General features: G+C 39.4%; 1 long non-coding RNA gene across 2 annotated transcripts in view; it reads right to left on the bottom strand.

The window, feature by feature from the left end:
- LOC116568809 overlaps positions 1-19168 on the bottom strand; it is a 49382-nt gene extending 30214 nt beyond the window's left edge. Inside the window, exons 1-3 of one of the 2 annotated variants that reach the window (XR_004276749.1) lie at positions 18976-19168; positions 18639-18731; positions 13451-13462 (exon numbers count right to left, since the gene is read on the bottom strand). This is a non-coding gene — a long non-coding RNA (uncharacterized LOC116568809). Of the gene's footprint in view, positions 1-13450; positions 13463-18638; positions 18732-18975 lie in introns of those variants that run through there. The other variant, XR_004276748.1, reaches the window with a different exon arrangement.
- Between the last annotated feature and the right edge of the window lie 608 nt (positions 19169-19776).

The following is a 19776-nucleotide window of genomic DNA, read 5'->3' as shown; positions in this document are numbered from 1 at the left end:
CCCTGTACTTCTCCATTCATGATATAATAACGTGCCCCCCCCAACCCCTAGTTTTGCTTTCCATGGTCTCAGTTACCCACAGTAAACTGCAGTCTAGAAGCAAATGATCTTCCTCCTGACTTATCGCCAGAAGACCAATATCAGGCTAACACTACATCACAGAGCCTACATGGTTCACCTCCCCTCATTTCATCATAAAAACATTTTATCATCTCACATCATCACAAGAAGCAGCATGAGTCTAGTAATATACTGAGATAGTTTGAGAGACCACATTCATATAAGTTTTATTATAGTATGTTATTATTTTTGTTCTATTTTACCATTACTTATTATTGTTCATCTCTTACCATGCCTTACCTTAGTATTATTAGCTAATAATTTAATTTATAAATTAGACTTTATCCTAGGTGTGCGTGTATAGGAAAAAACAGGATATATAGGGTTCAGCACTATCTGTGGCTTCAGGCATCTGTGGGGGGTCTTGGAACGTATCCCTGTGGATAAGGGTAGGAACTGTATTTATTACCCTTCACAGTACAGCCCTAATGCTGGTTCTATTGTCTTTCTTCCCTACTAGTCAGTAGGCTCTGTGAGAGAAGATACCTAGTTCCTGATATATGCATTCGATAAATAATAAAAACAATAATAAAGTTGTTTTGAAAAAAATAAGGAGTAGCCATAAAGATAAGAGAAAAACCAAGACAGAGTAATTCCGTGAACTTCAACAGACAAACGTGTTTCAGCAAGGGATAATGAAACAGTGTCAGATGTGGTAGAGAGGTCAGGGAAGCGGAAGGACTGAAAGGTGTCTACGGCGGTCGGCCATTAGGAAATTGGCGGGGACCCGAGAGAGTGTAATTTAATGATGGGGTGAGGCGGGGAGCAGATTGCAGAGGGAGGAGGAATGAAGGAGAGGTGAGAAATTGGAGCAGCAAGGGTGGACTCCTTTTTCCAAAAAGCTTGGCTGTGAAGCACAAGAGAAGCCAGGGAGACTAGAGCACCTGGAGACGGAGTATGCGCATGTGAGACCGTAACTCCGGGGCCAGGGCGTGTGTGTGTGTGTGACCACAGGTGTGTGGGGCACAAGGTGCGCGTGCTTCTCTCTCTGTGTATGTATGTGGCCGCGTGTAAATGCACATCTGTGTGTCTCTCTGCGGCTGTCGTGTATGCGTGTGTTTGTGAGAGGGTAGGGCGTGTAAGCGACTCGAACGTGTTTCCGAATTGAGGAGAAAGAGTCAGTGGGAAAGAAGTTACCAGAAAACCTGTGAACTCCCAGGCGGCGACCGGAGGAGCAGCTCAGAGGGCTGAGGTTTCTGCGATTTTTGCCCGTGAAGAGTGGAATTAAGGTAGCTTCTTTTTACCGTGTTTTGTTATTACCCACACACTTCGACTGTATGTATTATTCCCCGAATTCCTGTCCTCATGTCCCCCTCCTGTCACCCTTTTCCAGCTGATACGGATCTGGGAAACCCCAGTTCCATTTCCCGTCAGTGGAAATACTTGAGTGTTCTAAAGACCATGAATCATGGTCTCTGTTTTTACTTATAAAACACTTCCTGGGCTCTCATGTAGCCAGAGCCTGAGAGCAAAGTAACAAGTGATGCATTTATTCCCTGGAAATATTAGCAACTCTAGCTATGCTATACATAGACTCAGAACTGCTCAATTAAAAATGTAGGAGGTGGGGCGCCTGGGTGGCTCAGTCAGTTGACTCTTGATTTCCAACTCTTGATTTCCGCTCAGGTCAGGATCTCAAGGTCGTGAGATTAAGCCCCCTGTTGGGCTCCTTGCTGGGCACAGAGCCTTCTTAAGATTCTCTGTCCCCTCTCCCTCTGCCCTTCTCTCTTAAAAAAAAAAAAAAAAAAAGTAGGAAATAATAACATTGAAGTCTCTGCTTCTGATTTTGAAAATTTTGACATTTGTTCATTTAAAAGGACATTGGCAGGATTCAGCAGGGGATATTGAATTTATATTACAGGGAATACTGAGAACAAGTAAATGAGTCAGCCGCTGTTTGCAATTTGTCACTGACTAAATTTCTGGATGAGACTTACTGAAAAAAATGTATATTTTCTTAGAATACTGGAAAAGAGGGAAAACTTTGGAGCAATGATTTTTAGAAAAAAGTGTTTTTGCTTTAAAAAATGTAATCACACTCAGAAAAGGGAAAGGTTTTTATCTTTTGCTTTCATTACAAATCGTTTTTTCAATAGTGCTATTAGAAATATTCTGGCCATAATTTAAAAAAAATACTTGAAATTGAAAGAAAATATTTTTACTGAGTATTCTTTAAAACTTCATTTTGATTAGGGAAGAACACACATATGTCAAATATTCAGAAGGTACAAACTGAAATCGAGGAAAAAGTAAGCTTTCTGATTTCTCCTCACTGAGTTCCCACCCTAGAGGCAACCACTGTTACTAGTTTCTTGCGTTCCTCTGGAGATATTCTTTGCCTTTATACTTGTTCATGTTTATATGTTCCCCTCCATTAGTAGCAGGTTGTATATGTGGTCATCTACTTTGCTTTTTTTCTGAACAGTCTTTGAACTAAGAAAGTACAGGAAAAATCATATCAGAGCACTGGCCCGTAAGTTACTAGTGAGAGTTCCACCTCCCCTTCCTTCCCCAGGACCAATATGCACGGAGGCTTCTGTTTTGGACTGAGACATGAGAGAAGAGAAGGAAGGAATTATTTTTTTATTTTTTTATTTTTTTTTTGCAGGGGGTAGTGTCTGTGGCTGGTGCAGAGCTAAGAATTAGAGTTATTTTATACCCTAAGACTGAGTTATATGCCCAAGGTCAGAAAAATGGAGGATTTATGGGAAGTAGGAGATGATCAAAAGTTAACTTCTGGGAAGAAGAGCCATTTCGAGTCCTGAGGACCAAAAGTAGCACACAATTGGAGAGGTGACCATTTCCCTCCAACTTCCCTTTAGAAACTAGCAATAATCTGATGCTCCTCAAATCTGCAGGCAGAGAATGTGGAAAATTATAAGCCAGAGTAGCAAAGGAAGGAAAAAGCAGACACCATGTAGTTACAGACTGGTTTGTGGGCATGTGTGTGGCATCCTTTTGGGGGAACTCCCCAGAATAACTTGGGGACACTTGGAGATGTGCTAATTACTAGTCATCAAACCAGTTGGAACTCTTACCATCATATTTTGGGGGTAAAAATAGACTGCAACTTGATTTTACACTCCGAATCTGGTGAGGTTTAGAAGACTTGGATTATATGTAAAACTGGAAAATACTAATTATACAATATATGCAGTACCTTGTCACAGAATGGTGGGATAGAAATCTTGATTACAAAACAACAGATACCTATTTCAAGTTAAAGTACTGAACCAGGACTGAAAAGGAAGAGACTGAGAACTAGTAGATAAATTTTACACTCCTCACTCTTATCAGGAATATAGAAACAGAGAGAAAGAGTTTGAAATACAACTTCCTTTTTAATGAAGTTCGTATTTTAATTCCAGTATCGTGAACACAGAGTGTTGTATTAGTTTCAGGTGTGCAATACAGTGATTCGACACTTCCTACAACAGCCAGGAAGAGTCTGACATGTGTTCCCCAAGGCTGAAGGACACAGGGGACTGGCATCTAACTCTCTGAGAGGTCTCCCGCATGATAGGTTGGCTGCGTTGCTGCAACAGACAAGAGGAAGAAATGGTGTATCAGGGCCACCAGCACTCCTGGAGTTCACTGGGGTTAACAACAGGTGCATATTTCTTATGGCTGTGCTGTGTGGGCCATGGGTAAGAAAGCTGGAGCCTGGAGGCACCCCACATTCTTTCCGGAAGGGTGGCAAAGAGAAGGTGTGTGTGTGTGTGGGGGGGTGTATTGGCAGATTGCTAGGGGCTAAGAAAAGCGTAAGAAACCTGGCAGCACAGAAAAACCCAGGTCCAGAGAATTTCAGGTGACTGCTTCCAAGCAATTGGGTGGGTTTTCGAAATAAGCCACAAACAATTTCCCCAATAGGGTCAGCTTTAAGCAGCAACCACGCCTAGTAGTGCTATTACTCTAGACCTAGGCCGAGATCCCTCCTCTCTCCCCTTCTCTCCAGCAACATCCACTGCAACCTTGGAAAGCGAGGGGAGTGTGTTTGTGGCAGGGAACACTGACCTGTAGGCACGAGGGAAAACACATAAGAAATCCCAGACTTCTGCATTTTCTTTTCCTATCCCATTTTCCTCTTCCTTTCTTCCGATTTCCTCTTCCTATACCCTCTCTCCCAGAGCTTCTTCAATTTTCACTTCCCTTTAATGAGTTTCTTCCTTGTAAAGGCATGAACACTTTCTTGTCACAGCGTTGGTATCATTTCTTTCCTTCTTTTATTCTCTCGGGTTTTCTTTTATTATCTTGGGCACTACCCTGAGAGCCGTTAGTTAGCTTCTCAGGGTGATTTGTTCACTCCCTGCAGTGACAGCTGTCATCACTTCGGCATTTTTGTCCCCTTTCTTTAGAGGGAACAGCCCAAGGACATTGCCGTCCAGCCCCCACTGTGGGCACTCAAGAGCTAGGGTCACTGCACAATGATGGCCAGAGACAGATCAACGCCTCCCAATTCATTTGAGTGAATCGGCTACTTGTTGACAATGAAATATCCTTAGTCATGTCTAACAGTAATCACTGTGGGTCCTTCCCATGATTTTAATCAGGCCATCAGTTTGACAGATTTAAGGCTTCAGCTTATACACCCCTGCAGAGTTATAAACACTAGGCCACTGGCCTTGGAAGCGAGGAACTGAGCTTCCACTTCTGTCTCCACCGCAGTTTACATCTATGCAGGCCTGAGATGACGGCCTCTGAATGAGGAGGACAGTGATGCCACCCTCCTTTAGACAAGAGAATTAGCATGGCGTGTTTAGCAAAATGCTAGAGATAATGAAGCATTCGCCAAGTATTAACTATTATTATGTTTGTAAATCTAACTCATTTGAATCCCAAGTTCATCCATCTCTTGGATTCCCAGGCTATTAGTTACTTCTTCTTTCTCTCTTCTCTTCTCTTCTTTCTTTCTTCTTCCTTTCTTCCTTTCTTTCCCTTCCTCTTTTTTTTCTTTCCTCTTTGGTCAATGGCATTTTGATTTACACATATTTTTCTTTCTAGGACAGGGAATTCTTCTTAATGATTGGTACAGGAAGTTTAAATGGCTTGTAAATAATAATCCAGAAAACTGTGTTCCCGTTGCACATGGGATTGAGTTCCCTTCCAACCTACCTTACGGCTAAAGCTGTAAGATAGGAAAGGACATGGTTGAGTTATAGAATATTGGATCCTTCAGACTTCTACTTCTCTTGGTTGATGTTTCCCATTTTGTCCTCCTTTCTCATTGGTTCACTTCTGAGCACATGGAGAGACTTAAAAAAAATACTGCTTGACATGACAGCTGCTTTCGACTTTGATTTCTAAGTCTTCGTTGACAGTGGACTCCTTAGTCTATCCCCTTCTCAAAGCCATGTAGCACTAGAATTTTTTTGACTCCTGAGAAGACCACATTTCTCTTCATTCTAGGTAGAATCAGGATCCCAATTTGCATATTAATGATATTTTTTGCTCCCCAGTAACTGGTGGAGGAAGAAAAAACAGCATTTGGAAGAAGAATTAAGGTGTTCTGGGAGAACCTTCACTGTGGGTGTGGTGGATGGAAAGAAAGTAGACCATGTACCTCAAGAAGATACAAGAACAGACACCTCCCCAGAGATGTGAGCTATATGATCATCAGCCTTTCTGAATATTAACTGGTTCTATAACCCTATTGTCAGTTATTTTACTTCCTAGTGTTAAAGTGGAATTTCTTATAAAGCACAAATTAGGATTTGTAAACCCTTTGAAATAGTAATAACTTTACTTTTTAAATAAGATATATCTCAAGACAAGGGGGTTAGGTTGTCTGCCTGATGAGTGGATGCAAATATTTTATCACTTTGATGGGCAGCTGTCAGAAAAATTGTAGGCAGATGGAGAAATCATTACAATGCTTTTTGGTTTTTGGTTTTGTTGGGCTTTAAAAATTTTTTTTCATCAGTCCAAGGCTCTGTGTCTTTTCTTTCTTAGCCCATAGTTTAAAATTAATCCTACTTTGGAGGGGTGCCTGGGTGGCTCAGTTGGTTAAGTATCTGCCTTTGGCTCAGGTCATGATCTCAGAATCTTGGAATCGAGCCCCAGTTCGGGGAGTCTGCTTCTCCTTCTCCTTCTGTCCTTGCCCCCTACTCATGTTTTTTCTTTCTCTCTCTCGCAAACAAAACCTCTAAAAAAAATTTTTAAAAAATAAATTCTACTTTGGAGGGAAAAAATCATAAATTTAACAAATATAGATTAATGATGATAAAAGTTAAAAAGCTCCCATACTTAATATTTTATTCAAGTAGTTTTGGGTTTATCGACTTGCAGTTTTTTGTTACTATTTCTCATCCGCCACACTTTGCAGCAAGAAAACTCATTAATATGCAATGTTCCTGTCCCTTCAATTGCTTCCTCCTACTGTCTGAAATATACTCAGTTCAAAATCTGTTTAGTCAAGCAGACCTGAGGAAGAAAGAACTTCTATGGTGTTTTTAAAAGCCCATTTGTGGCAAAATCTTTTTTTTTTTTTTTTTTTTTTTTTTTTGTTCATGCCCCTAAAAGGAGAGTCTAGAGAAAATATTCCCTGTGCCATGAGAGTCTCCCAGGGGAATGAGGCAGGTGAGCAGGAGGTGGCCTCAGAGCAGCTCCTCACAGACTACCCCCCTCACAGTAGGGTCACAAGACATTCCCCCCAGACTCAGGTAAGCTGAGGCTCAAACTTTGCCCTACAAAGACACACTAAAGTCTTCAGGGTGTCACCATGGAGCCTTTCTCTTGAAACCTTCTTAGTAAGCAAGCTATTTAGAAACCTCTTTTAGTATGACAGGATACATAAGTTAAGTAAATTTTAATGAAGCTGGGCCTTAAGTCCTCCTACTAGTGCTTTCTATGTTGTTTATAACTATGGTAACTGGTAACAAAATATTATTCTTGCCTCCATCCTGACTCCAGTGTCATGAACAGCTCAGTACCTGGAATTCTCCTATTCCCTATTCGAGTTTTCTCATTAGCTATCATTGGAATTTTAAAATCAATGCTTTTTTTTTTTTTTAAAGATTTTATTTATTTATTTGACAGAGAGATAGAGAGAGAGCACAAGTAGGCAGAGCAGCAGGCTGAGGGAGAGGAAGCAGTAGGCTCTCTGCTGAGACATGGGGCTCGATTCCAAGACCCTGGGATCATGACCTGAGTGGAAAGAAGATGCTTAGTGGACCAAGCCACCCAGACATCCCTAAAATCTATGCTTTTTATTAAGAATTTTAACCAAGACCAAGTTCACATAATTTTAAGTTTACAATACGTATTTCTACACATGCTACACCAGGTCAAATGTCAATATTCAAATGAAAAGTGAAGAGTTAAAAGCACTGTAAATATACGCAAAACCAAGTTCCAAGGCTCAGAGTTTTCAGTAGCTAACAGAACCAACCCGTCTTTCTGTCTTTTATAAATTGTTTCTTCCAAACCTTGATACTGTAAGACAACTAACCTATAGACTAGTTTACCTTTGAAGATACTACTCCTATCCTTTAGTCATAGGATCACCCGATGAAGTAAGAACGTGTATTGCTTAACTAACTGGCCAGAGCTGTTCATGTAGGGCAATTTGTATCCATATTTTTTGGCTGTTGTTATTCCCATTTTTAAAATTAAACCTTTTAATGTTATCGACATTTAGAAACATATACATAATTTGTAAAGTCCAAAAAGCATATTAAAAATAAGCAGTGCCTGGCTACCTCTTTCCCCTACTCTGATTTTGCTTACCAATGAAGGAAACCCAAGACCAAATCTTGAAAACAGAAGGAATGGCTGCTTATATAATCACAGTGTTGGGGTGCTGAAATAGACAAGCGTCCTCTGGTCTCGTTCCTCTAAATAGGTCATCAGTGAAATTACCAGACTAAAAATATTTCCCCCTCCCCACTTTTTTTTTTTTTGTAGTTTCTCATGGAAATTCTAAAATCTCTTTCTACATTTTTTGCAGTATTTTATTACCTATAGAAGGAAAGGGCAACTTTACAAAATAGTAATTGTTAACACGTTGTATTTATAAAATCCACGATGGGTAGAGTCAGCAGGGGATGGCTGACTACACTTTGAAATGGCCATGAGAACTGAGGAACTTCTAATTCTTCGTAGTTGTGAAAAATTTCCTGGCGCACAGGGATAACTCTGTATTCAGTCATCAGTGCCCATACCACCCACTGAGAAGCCCTGCTCCGGGACAGACACCCCGTAAGTTGGTTTTGAATAATGGTGGACTTCAGAGAATGGGTGGAACGTATGATTTGAAGGGCTGACTCTGTGAATCAGAACTTCAGGAAACCACAGTGAATTATTTGGCAATTAAATGTATCCCATTGATAGAGCCTGAATCCAGATCAGCCTCAGGCCTTTGCTTTCGGATTGGCCAACTAGTCCCTGGAAGCCCAAACAGTTTTGTTCTAGGGCCATGGTTCCCACCTACTGCCTTCTTCTGTAATCCCCTCTCAATGGGAGGCGGTATCAGAAATGCCACTTCCGCTACCACGCATTAGAAAGCAATAGAGTTCACGATGTTTACCCTGTGTCTTCTGAAACCAAGCGTCTCCCATTCTAAGACATTCACACAAGATTCAAAACAGTGGCCTTGGAGCAGAATTTCAAGGGAGGCCTCTACAAAGCCAGCCAACTCCATGGTTTCCAGTAAAAGGAACTCCTGCTCCAGGCTTTTGAAACCTGGTTCAAGTAAAATACCATTCTCATACCAGAGTTTGAATCACATTTCCTGTGTCCACACAGCTTCTATAGTCTTGCCAGAGAGAGCATTTACCCCTCTACTTCCTGATTAAAAAAAAAAAAAAAAAAATCTGGCTGGCCTATTTTTAATATGCTAATTATCTCCATCTGTAAGTGCTTCCTAGCCTCTTTGGCTTTTCTTGGCCCAACCTCAAATCCCAACATCTCTTCCAAGGGGAAAAAAATGGGTACCCGCCTTACGGCCAGAAGCCAAGGTGCATAAAGGGAGAGCTGAACTCTTCAAAAACTAAACATAAATATGGTGCAAATGGGCAATCAGAGTTTTAACAGTAGACCTTTTTAAAGATAATAAACTTTCCATGAACTTACTTTTTCTCACTTGGTTCCTATGAAGAGCAGTTCCCCAAGATACTGAAATCATGGCAACTCTTTCATAAACTTCCCCAGATATATAAGCCCATTTAAGTGAAGCGGTGGATGCCATGATGTTAAGTCTCCAGGCTTTCTGTGGACCATGACTGTTTTGCTCGTGAGCCGTTATGTTTCACTCTAAAAATTTATGTGGGCTACCACATGAAACCTCGCACTGTGATGAGGAAAATAATAATATCTTTGAAAGATGAAGCATGCCTTCAAAATAATGTGTTATCTTTGGCCTCTGAGAATTTTTTTTTTCCTTTCTCCAAATTTTTATTTAAATTCCAGTTATTAGCATACAGTGGAATATTAGTATCAAGTATAGAATTTAGTGGCTCATCAATTACATACAATACCCAGTATTCATCGCAAGGGCCCTCCATCATTTATTTGTTTTTAAAATTGAAAGAGGAGGGATTAAAGCAAGACTCCACCAATGTTAGCAGAAGTATCATGGCATACTTTCTGTTTGGGAAAAACAATGGAAATGGCTGGATTAAGGTAAAAATTCTATAATTTCCTGACAGATGAGTAAGGACAATCATTTCAGAAGTGTATTTTTAACCACTTCATCAGAAGTGTGCTTTTGTTTTTCCCCATGTATTTTAGAAGTCAGAGAAGATTTTTGTGTGTGTGTGTGTTTTAACTGTTCGAAAATCTTCCAAAATCCACAAAACTCTTTTAAATTCTTCCATACCTTACCATTTTCACTCCCCACCAAAGGCTGGTTTGGGCACTTAGCCAGAACAAATTTCTGGGGGGCAGATGCTATTGGTTGGAAGAAAAAGTAAAACAAAATAGAAAACAGATCCCAAAGTGACAAAGACTCCCTTCTTGACCAAACTGTAGTCAGGCCCCCATGAGCCTGCTTCTTGACTAGGCCTCCTCCTTGGCCTGCCTTTAGCAAGAATCTTGCTGAATCAGTTTAGTGAGAATCTCTCCCCTTGATACTTGATCGAATCCCACATCCCTTTTCCTTAGGTATCCTTGGTGTCCTTGTAGCAACAACCCTGGTAAGCCAGTCTAATAAGAATTCCCCACCCTTGACGTCTGAGTAATTTCTATCTCTTGCTAGCTGCCTTTGTTGTATTCAGAGTTGAACTCAACTTCTCTCCCTATTGTAACAGTCTTGCATAAAGCCTTCCTTACCATTTTTAACAAGTGTCAGAATAATTTTTCTTTAACAAGGAATACGAGTAGGAATTAAGACTGGAATAAACATCATGAATTTAAAGGTCCCCAAACTACAAATTCTCATCCAAATAAATAATCACTAAGTAACCTCTGAAGTACAGTCACCTCCTTAAAATTACTGTTTTCTAATATTTATTGTTTAAATAATCAGTTCCCTATGATGTCTTCTTATCTCTGCACATTCTACTGCCATCCCAAATATAATAGCCCTTGCTGGTACAACTTTCCCATACTTTTCACAATTAACCATTTTCACATCTGGTCTAAAAATATACTTCAAACCCCTCAGATTGTTTTTTAGAGTCCATAGTCTAAAAATATAACCCAAAACTTATATTCAGTTATATGTATGCAAAAAGATATATGCATGATTACGAGAAAGAAAATCAGTAAGAAAAAAACCTTTTAAAGCAATAGGTAAAGATAAACAAGTTAAGGCATTTTTTTTTTCTTTGAAGAGTTTCTTTTGGCAACTAGACTTATTGTGATCATTTCACAATATATGAAGTTTTGAATCATTCTGTTGTATACCTGAAACTAATATAATGTATATGTCAATCATATAAATCAATACAATCATATAAATCCATAAAAAAAAAACTGTGTGTGTGTACACATACACAAACAAACAAACGATACGAGTAGCTTATGACTTGGGCAAGTCATCAAGCCCCCTCCAAGCTTCACTTAGTACTTCTCATTTTCCCACAAACCAGAGCCCTCGAGCAGTGCAAGACAAATAGGACTTTGATTGAGGTCTGGTATTTTACATGAATAATTTGAGCAAATTTGGCATCCTATTTACTTTCTGTTTTAAGTTTTGCTTTAACATAAAAATAAGGCTTTCACCACTTGACTATGGAGTAAATCTACGATGTTTATTTTGTGTTTTAGAGAGACCTCTGGCACACCCCTACCTACCACAGTTTGAAAAGCCAGACAGGAGATACATGCTATTGAAGTGTAGAAAATGAAATGAAACAACGTGCAACAGCTGCTCCCTTGTAAAAACGTTGTTCATTTGCAAGTTACATAAGAAATACATGAATACATACTTCCTGCAAAAGCTCCTGTTAGCTGCTTTTTACTCCACCACCCCTTCCCAGAGGTAACTGCTATAAACAATTCAGTATTACTCTAGACTTAAAAAATTAATTATTAAAGATTAATTATATATATACATAATTTACTTTCTCGTGGAAACAGTATTTCTGAAAGAACGGTCTACTGTAATACAGTGTCTTTCTAAAATCTAAACTGCCTTAACTTACTTTGGTTTTCAATCCACATTTATGACCAAAAATTCACATTCAGAAGTAATAGGCAGATGAGTTTCAGGAGTAAATGTTAACCCTGGCAGAACCTGTATGCTAATTTCTATATATGCTGCGGTATCTAAATTTAAAAATATGAATGCCACCATATTTCTGGTTTTATTTGACACTGTAATGAGAAACTTAAATGGATCTTTTCAAAATGAGCTCTTAATTGCCTCTGTAACTTCCCCTCGCTCTTGGTAATAACAAATCCATTATTCTAAAGGCAGGAAAGATCATGGAGCTAGAATTGGAGTCCTGCTTTAAAACTGCTTGAAATTCTGTCCTGGGATTTTCGGTTTCCGTTTTTCCTTAGGGCTATATTTTAAAATATTTATTGGACTTAAAAATTGGCTACACTGCCTGCGAAATCTGGAACCCAGAGATATCAGCCACGAAAGAGGGAGGAAATGAGCAGCTGGACGAGAAGTAATACACATGAACTGGGGGCCTCTGTTGTGAAAATGGTGATCTTGCCTGACAGACTCAGATTCAGATTTACCCTGACCTTTTTATTTTTCCTTAAATTTAGCAAGACAAATATTTCCCTGAGCTATAACCTAAATCATATTGAGCAGGTCAATTTGACTTGAGGTCATAAAAGGCAGTGCAGCCATAATAGGTTTTTGCAAATGTACTGGATTATGTTTTTGTGACCATTGAGGGTTCTTGGACCAGGTAATTCACTGCATTTGTCATCAAGCCAAAGGAATTCTCTAGGGACTTTACAATGTTTAGGAGAATTTTGTTAAGGAGAAAAATATTTTTATTATAAAGTAATGCATGCTTATTGCATTAAATTTGGAAATACAGAGAGAGAAAGAGAGAGACAGAGTAAAAATCAGCTACAATTCTGCTATTTAGTGATAACTCTTCTTGGAAGATATTGATAACCTATCCAATGGCCATTTCTATTTTTTTCTCACCAAAAATAAACCAGACTAGAAATAACACTCTGTCCAGCCTCAAGGGATGACTATATTCATCTGAAGTAAGCATGAGCAATACCATTATTATTTCTGTGTTTAAGCATGTGACTCATTTCTGACATAGGAGTTGCAGGGGAAGCATTCTGAGGGCTGTGGCAAGATTTTGCTTCCTAAAAGATGGCATTTTAGGGGTAAGCCTCTTTTGTTAATGCCATTTTACTTCCTTTTTTAAATATAGTTTTGTGAGTATGTAAGGCTTGGAGCTACAGCAGCCATTTTGCAACAATGAGGCAACAACTAGAAGGCCAAAATTAACATGCCAAGAGCAACATAATCGAAGACTAGAAAGAACTTTGATCATTGAAGTTGAGCTGTTGAACAAATACATTACAGCTTACCTCTAGACTTTTTGTTAAATTAATAATAAATATTCTTCTGTTTTTAGTAGCTGTTAACTGAGTACTCTTGATTAACCCTAACTTATTCAAACTCATGTACCTACTATGAGCATTTTTGATGTATTTCCTTTCATATTGCTAAAGTAAAATAAAATGGAGACCAGGATTACAGATGCCACAAGGAAACAAAACCATTTAAGACACATACGCAAAATATAGTTTAGTGTATAAGTAAAACTTAATTATTTCATACAAATGCTTCTGATAATCATAAATGAAACTAAAGTCATTTTCTTAAAATGGGTTAAGAGAATCACTTTTCACTAATCCCCTGACATCTGGTAACTTCTATTGTAATAACCAATAATTATGAGTGTTAAACAACTTCCTCCTTTTTCACTCTATTAGCCTAAAATATCCTGCCTTTGAACTTAATGCCATTTTTGGGTTTGAAGTCTTTCTGTTTGCAAAGAGGTTTTTTTTTTTTTTTCCTGCTCAATAAAATATTCCTATCAAATAAAGCTCTCTGAATTTTCTTTTGCTAGTATATAAATACTTTTAAAATATGGAATCATATGAAGCACAGTTTGTGTATTCTGCTTTTTCCCCCGAACAGTATCCTAAGTCAATTAATATTCCTTAAAAACATAATTTTTAAAAATTTGGTCACAATATTCCAACCTATTGGCATATACTTATGTTTAACCATATCTTTATTGTTGGAAATCTTGGTTGTTCTTTTAAAATATACATAATAGGGGCACCTGGGCCGTTCAGTGGGTTAAAGCCTCTGCCTTGGGCTCAGGTCATGACCCCAGGATCCTGGGATCGAGCCCTGCATCTCTGCTCAGCATGGAGCCTGCTTTCCCCTCACTCTCTGCCTACTGTGATCTCTCTCTCTGTGAAATAAATAAATAAAATCATTTAAAAATACATATACATAATAAATATTCTGATCAAAAAAATTCTTGCACCTATTTTTTTAAAATCAGACTCAATTTTTGCTCTACTATATACTCCTAGAAGTGAATGCTCTGCTCTTTGTTATGTAAGACCCTATCGCATTTATGATGTATGAGAGGAAGAATCTAAGTAGTAGTTTGATCTGACTTTTCTTTTACTGAAACACTACTTGTTCACACTGCCCTCTCAGAAGTGATGTTCATTGCCAATACCCACAGTGGCACAGCCCCCAAACCTGCATTAGTTCTCATGGGGAGTTCCCTTTTGTTTCTAGAGGACAAAGCAAGAGATAGAGATAAGTGTGTCTCTGAGCCCTGAATGGTGTTTATCATGAGAGCAGGTGTTCAGAGTCCCATGTTGTGCTGCAGAAGCACTAAACAATCCCCAGTGACAGCAGCACCCAGCTGTTCTCTAGTACACGTACTTTTTTGTTTGTGTTTGTGTGATGCAGGACTGCCCAAAGTACAGGACCCAGGGAAATACGCATGTAAAGATGCTTTCGAATAAAGCCCACTTGTTTCAAAAGAAAGAAAAATGACATTCTAACTTACAGTATTCAAGCAATATTTAATGTAAGGAATTTTGTCAGTAATAGTGTGTGTGTGCGGAGGCACACAGTTTCAATTCTTAGTTTGCTTTTTTACTTGTAATGACTGGTGTCTCCTGTATATGTTTACCCTTTTGAAATGATTATCAGGAATTCATAATGGGTTCTCTGGACAGAAATAGATGTATAATAATTTATGCACACATATGATTAAACATAAAAGAAAAAGCCATCGTGAATTCAAGCACCAGATGGATTCTACATGAAACCTCAGTCCAAAACTGATTGATCTGAGGATGATACAATTACCGAAGAGTGCAATGACAGATTACAATTTCCTTGCTAGAGCTTCGGTTTTCATAGGATTTGTTGTAGTCTTTGGTGCCATTTTGCAGTACACATGATCTCATTATCTGTTAAACTGATCAAAACATTAAGACTAGTGTTTTGTATTACTCCACATTTTTATGGAAGTAGAATAAATTTAAATAATATTATGGCTATATATGGCCTATGTTGACAGCATTTGTGGCTGGTTTGTAGAAAAATTCGTACTCAGTGCAAAATCAACTCCCTCCCTGTTAATATATTCCTGCTTGTTGATCTCGTGGAAAGTTTGTCGTAGTCACTCAGAGCAGGGGAGATGAGTATAAATGAATGGACATGGGGATCTAGGAATCAGAGAACTTGATTTTTTTGTTCCGTTTCTGCCACCAATTATTTGGCCCGAGTCTCTTCGTCTGTCTCATAGACTGCTCTAGTAAAGGAGTTTTCTGGATGATGCCCCCATGTAACCTGAATAACCAGGTTGTAAGGGAAGGAATTTGTGGAGTATGCAATCAAGTTTAGTAATAAGGAAATAAAAGTAATAAAAAACTCCTGGGTAATGTGCTGAAGTGCTGGGAAATCAGTGAGAGTATCGCAGGGTAGGTCCATCATAATCTGCTATCGTTATCAGATGTTCCTGTCCGTAAGAGCAGGAAAAAAATTCAACCTTCCTCAACTCAGAAAGGTCACATCTATTACCTGTGGCAATGCTGCGAAGCATCCCCAATCTGGAATTTTTTGTCTATATGTGGAGCTGTCTTTGTATGTGCAAACCGGTTTGTTTCTTTTCATATCTTATTATAATTACCTCCACTGGGTGTAGGATGGATGTAGCATGAGGTTGGAAGATAAACTAGAAAACTGGCAGAAAAATGTTCACCTACTGAAAATGATATAGGAAAATAAAATGGCAACCATAACCTCTGGCAGTTCAGCAATTATACACTTCATTTTGTTAGAGGAGAGAAAGGCAGTAAAAATGACTTAGGAGCACCCCCAGGAAAATCATTTAACAAGAAACAGTGTGGGTCCACTGACCAATACAGAAATGCAGAGATAATAAGATGAGATCCAGGCACTTTCCTTCTAGTCTGTTTGCTAGAGCCACAGAGGTAATCATGGCATCATGATAGCTGAAGAAGCTTCCTTGTTTTAGCACAGATACTCAACACCAATACTCTCAAACACCCACACACAGTTTCAAATGTCCGATAATAAGCATGAAAAATCACAGAGCCCTGTTGCATGCCAAGCACTGGGCTAAGCACTCAGACCAGTCTTTTGAAGGCTCCCTTATTCCCACTTCACAGATGAGGGCACTAAAGTTTAGGAAGACAAAATGATCTGCCTAGGAACAGAGCGCTAATGAGTTGTCAAATTGAGATTAAAAATCTAAATCTATTTGCCTCTAGATCTCTAGCACTTAGCATTTATAGGATACTGGTTCCAGATTTGCTTTCCAGAGAACCTGTATCTAAAATGCCATTTCCAGGGGCGCCTGGGTGGCTCAGTGGGTTAAGCCTCTGCCTTCGGCTCAGGTCATGATCCCAGGGTCCTGGGATGGAGCCCCATGTCGGGCTCTCTGCTCAGCAGGGAGCCTGCTTCTTCCTCTCCCTCTGCCTCCCTCTCCACCTGCTTGTGATCTCTTTCTCTGTCAAAAAAAAAAAAAAAAATCTTAAAATGCCATTTCCAGGGGCGCCTGGGTGCCTCAGTCAGTTATGTCTGCCTTTGGCTCAGGTCATGATCCCAGGGTCCTGGGATCGAGTCCCATATTGGGCTCCCTGCTCAGCAGGGTTCTTGCTTCTCCTTCTCCCTCTACCCCTTCATCCAGCTTGTGCACTCTCTCTCTTTCTAACAAATAAACATTTTTAAAAAAAATTTAAAAAATAAATAAAATACATAAATAAATATTTTTTAAAATGTCATTTCCACCACTTGCCATCCTCCTTAGCTTTATTTTCCTTCAGTGCATTTACCATTATTGCATGATTTATGTTATTAGATACCATATATACTTTACATTATTATATATATTCCAATATACTGTTTACTATTATTATATGCCTATTGATAATTCCCACCTCTTCTAGTCTGTGCCTCCATATTTTGTTCCCTGCTGACCTCCTGGGTTTTGAATGGTGCCTGGCACAGTGTAATTGCAAATACGCATCTGTCAGGATACATCTGCACATAGCAACTTCTTAATATGAGTGTCACTATAATCTATTTTCTTTCATAATTGGGGATTTTTTTTCCTTTATCTGATAGTTGCATTAATTTTAGCTATTGCAGTTTTTTAACTTATTAACTTTACTTTTAATGTTAATAGAAGATCAGATAATTGACACCTAGAGAAAAATAAATGTCAGATAAAATATGTAAAATATATTTTAAAAAACAGAAGTTGAAAATTTTTGCCCTAAATGGAAGCTAATAGGCTGACATAGGGTCAAAACATTTCACAGAATGAGCCAGAAAATGAGTAATTGGGCTTTGACCAGAGACACAAAGGTCACTTTCCTGGAAAATGCTTGCAAAACTTTTATCAGAAAATTGCTTTATCATTTTGAAATTTGAAGTGCTATACCTTAGCTTCTACGTTCCACTTCAGAAACAACTATCTCATCTTGCCATTCAGCAAAGATATTTGCTTTACAGCTTTCATTTATGTTGCCCGAAATATTTTTTTTTAAATGCTTTATGCTGTGGCTTCTGCACTCTTCAAGGTGATGAAACCAAAAAGGAACCTTTTTGTGTTTTCAACAGTACTGGAATTAGCCTCAGGAAAATTTAATAATTCAGGTACAATATAAATGCAACAGTAATAATTTTTTTCATTTACTGCTGTCTGCCCTGGCCCTGAACTTTTAAACTAGTCTGACTCATGTATCCCCAAGTCCTGTGGGAAATAAAAGCCACTCTGTTTGCAGTAGATGCCCTGGACCCTGTCTCTCAGCCCCTCCGTTCTCTAGCCTACCGCCCCCACTGAGCGTCAGTCCTGCTGACCCATTTGCTTTTCAAAAAGCAAAGCTTTTTCTGGTTCCATGCTCAACTCTGGTTTTGAAGACCGAGTGACTTAAAGGAATCTGGGCTTTGGGTGCTGTCTGCAGACTTGGCTCATATTCAAGGTCAAGTTCCTCCTATGTTTAGTACTCTGAACGCAATACAGCAGGCCTTGTTGGTGCAGCTCCCAAGACCCAGACTTCTCACAGTGTCCTAGCAGGGCCCATTTGGTTCCTCTCTGAGGAGTGTTAGGTAACCATTCAGTGGATAGGTTTGCATTTTTACCCCAGGTACAGAGCTGTTTATCTGGAAAAGGCCAGGCTGTAGCTTTTTGATGTGAAAAAAGTTCAAGCCATATAACAACCCAGCTGCTGCAAGAATATAATATCTGTGCTCACACAGAGGTCTGTTTAGAGATAGAGAATGTGACTCATTTTCTAATCCTGTGAAGTGCGTAGGCCAGTATGCTGCATGGCCAAGCAGGGATATAAATTGGCTAAATTGAATTCATCAGAGCAGATACTTAATATTGCCAAGAGATGGCAGATGTGAGCATATTTCTTTAGTTCAAACCTTATTTACATAGTTCGGTTATGAGTTTGCTCTGCTCTAATTCAGGCATAAAAGTCAGCTCCATTAGCATTCATTCTCTGCATGCAACTCAAAGAGAATAAATGGTTAAGAAGAATAAATCCTGATGTCTGCCAAGGGTCTGCCATCTTACCTTATGACACGCTTGAGCAAGGTGGGTCTTTTCTTGTCTCCCGCTTGTATTGCAACCAAGGCTTGAGATGAATTCCCCAATATCACGCACCGTCTGTGAAGGAACAGATTTCCACAACTTACAAAACATGCTCCTCCAAAAGAAAGGACACGCAACAATCTATGTTTTATTGTCCCCAGAGAGAGCCTGGTTAGGTCAAAGCTCTGCGGGACCACCATGAGTGTGTGTTACGGGGAAGAAACACTGCCCTCTCTGGTCAGCTCTAGTGAAAGGGTGGGTATGAGAGCCATCTTGCTCTCAGTCCTCAAGCAAGAGGGTTTAGGTGCTGGTTGTTTACCTGTTCTCTGGGAAAGCCAGTGGCCTGGTGCTGGAAGACCTTGCAGGGCGGTGTAGCTCCCCCTGCCGGGAGGAATAACCCCTACCAATCACAAAGAAAGCTGAGTTTGGAATCATTCCTTGCAGGAACAGCCCAAAGCCTGAGATAATTTATTGCCCAGGGAGCCCAAGAGTGTCTCAGTAATTGTCAGACAATCCTGAGTGTTGCGTCAGACCACGTGATTTGAAACATTAGCATTTCTGCTATTTTTAAATACAGCTTAAGAGCTGATTAGCAGAATGACCAGACTTATAAGAGATCATGCAACAGATGTAAATGGGGTTTTTTGGGGGGCATGGGGGGAGAGTAAAGGGGCAGTTCTGTATTGTCTATCGTTGTATACCATGTACAGAAGCTAGGACAGGGAAATCATCGTGTGAATTTGGTTTTGTGAATTAGGTTTGATGGTGAGAAAATAAATAATTAAAAAAATAATTTTGGTTTGAGCTATTCTTTAAAATAAACGTGGTTGGGGCTCCTGGGCGGCTCAGTCATTAAGCATCTGCCTTCAGCTCACGTCATGATCCCACAGTCCTGGGATGGAGCCCCACGTCAGGCTCCCTGCTCAACGGGAAGCCTGCTGCTGCCTCTCCCACGCCCCCTGCTTGTGTTCCCTCTCTCACTGTGCCTCTCTCTGTCAAATAGATAAAATCTTAAAAAAAATAAATGTGGGAAGATGATAACTGGATACAAATATTATTGCTATCGTGGATGGAGCAACTGTGTGGGTCACAAATGATGAAGTAGATGGAAGGGGGCTAT

The sequence above is a fragment of the Mustela erminea genome, chromosome 11 (assembly GCF_009829155.1).
Source record: "Mustela erminea isolate mMusErm1 chromosome 11, mMusErm1.Pri, whole genome shotgun sequence".
Taxonomy (NCBI): domain Eukaryota; kingdom Metazoa; phylum Chordata; class Mammalia; order Carnivora; family Mustelidae; genus Mustela; species Mustela erminea.
This window is presented reverse-complemented; position numbering and strand designations above follow the sequence as displayed.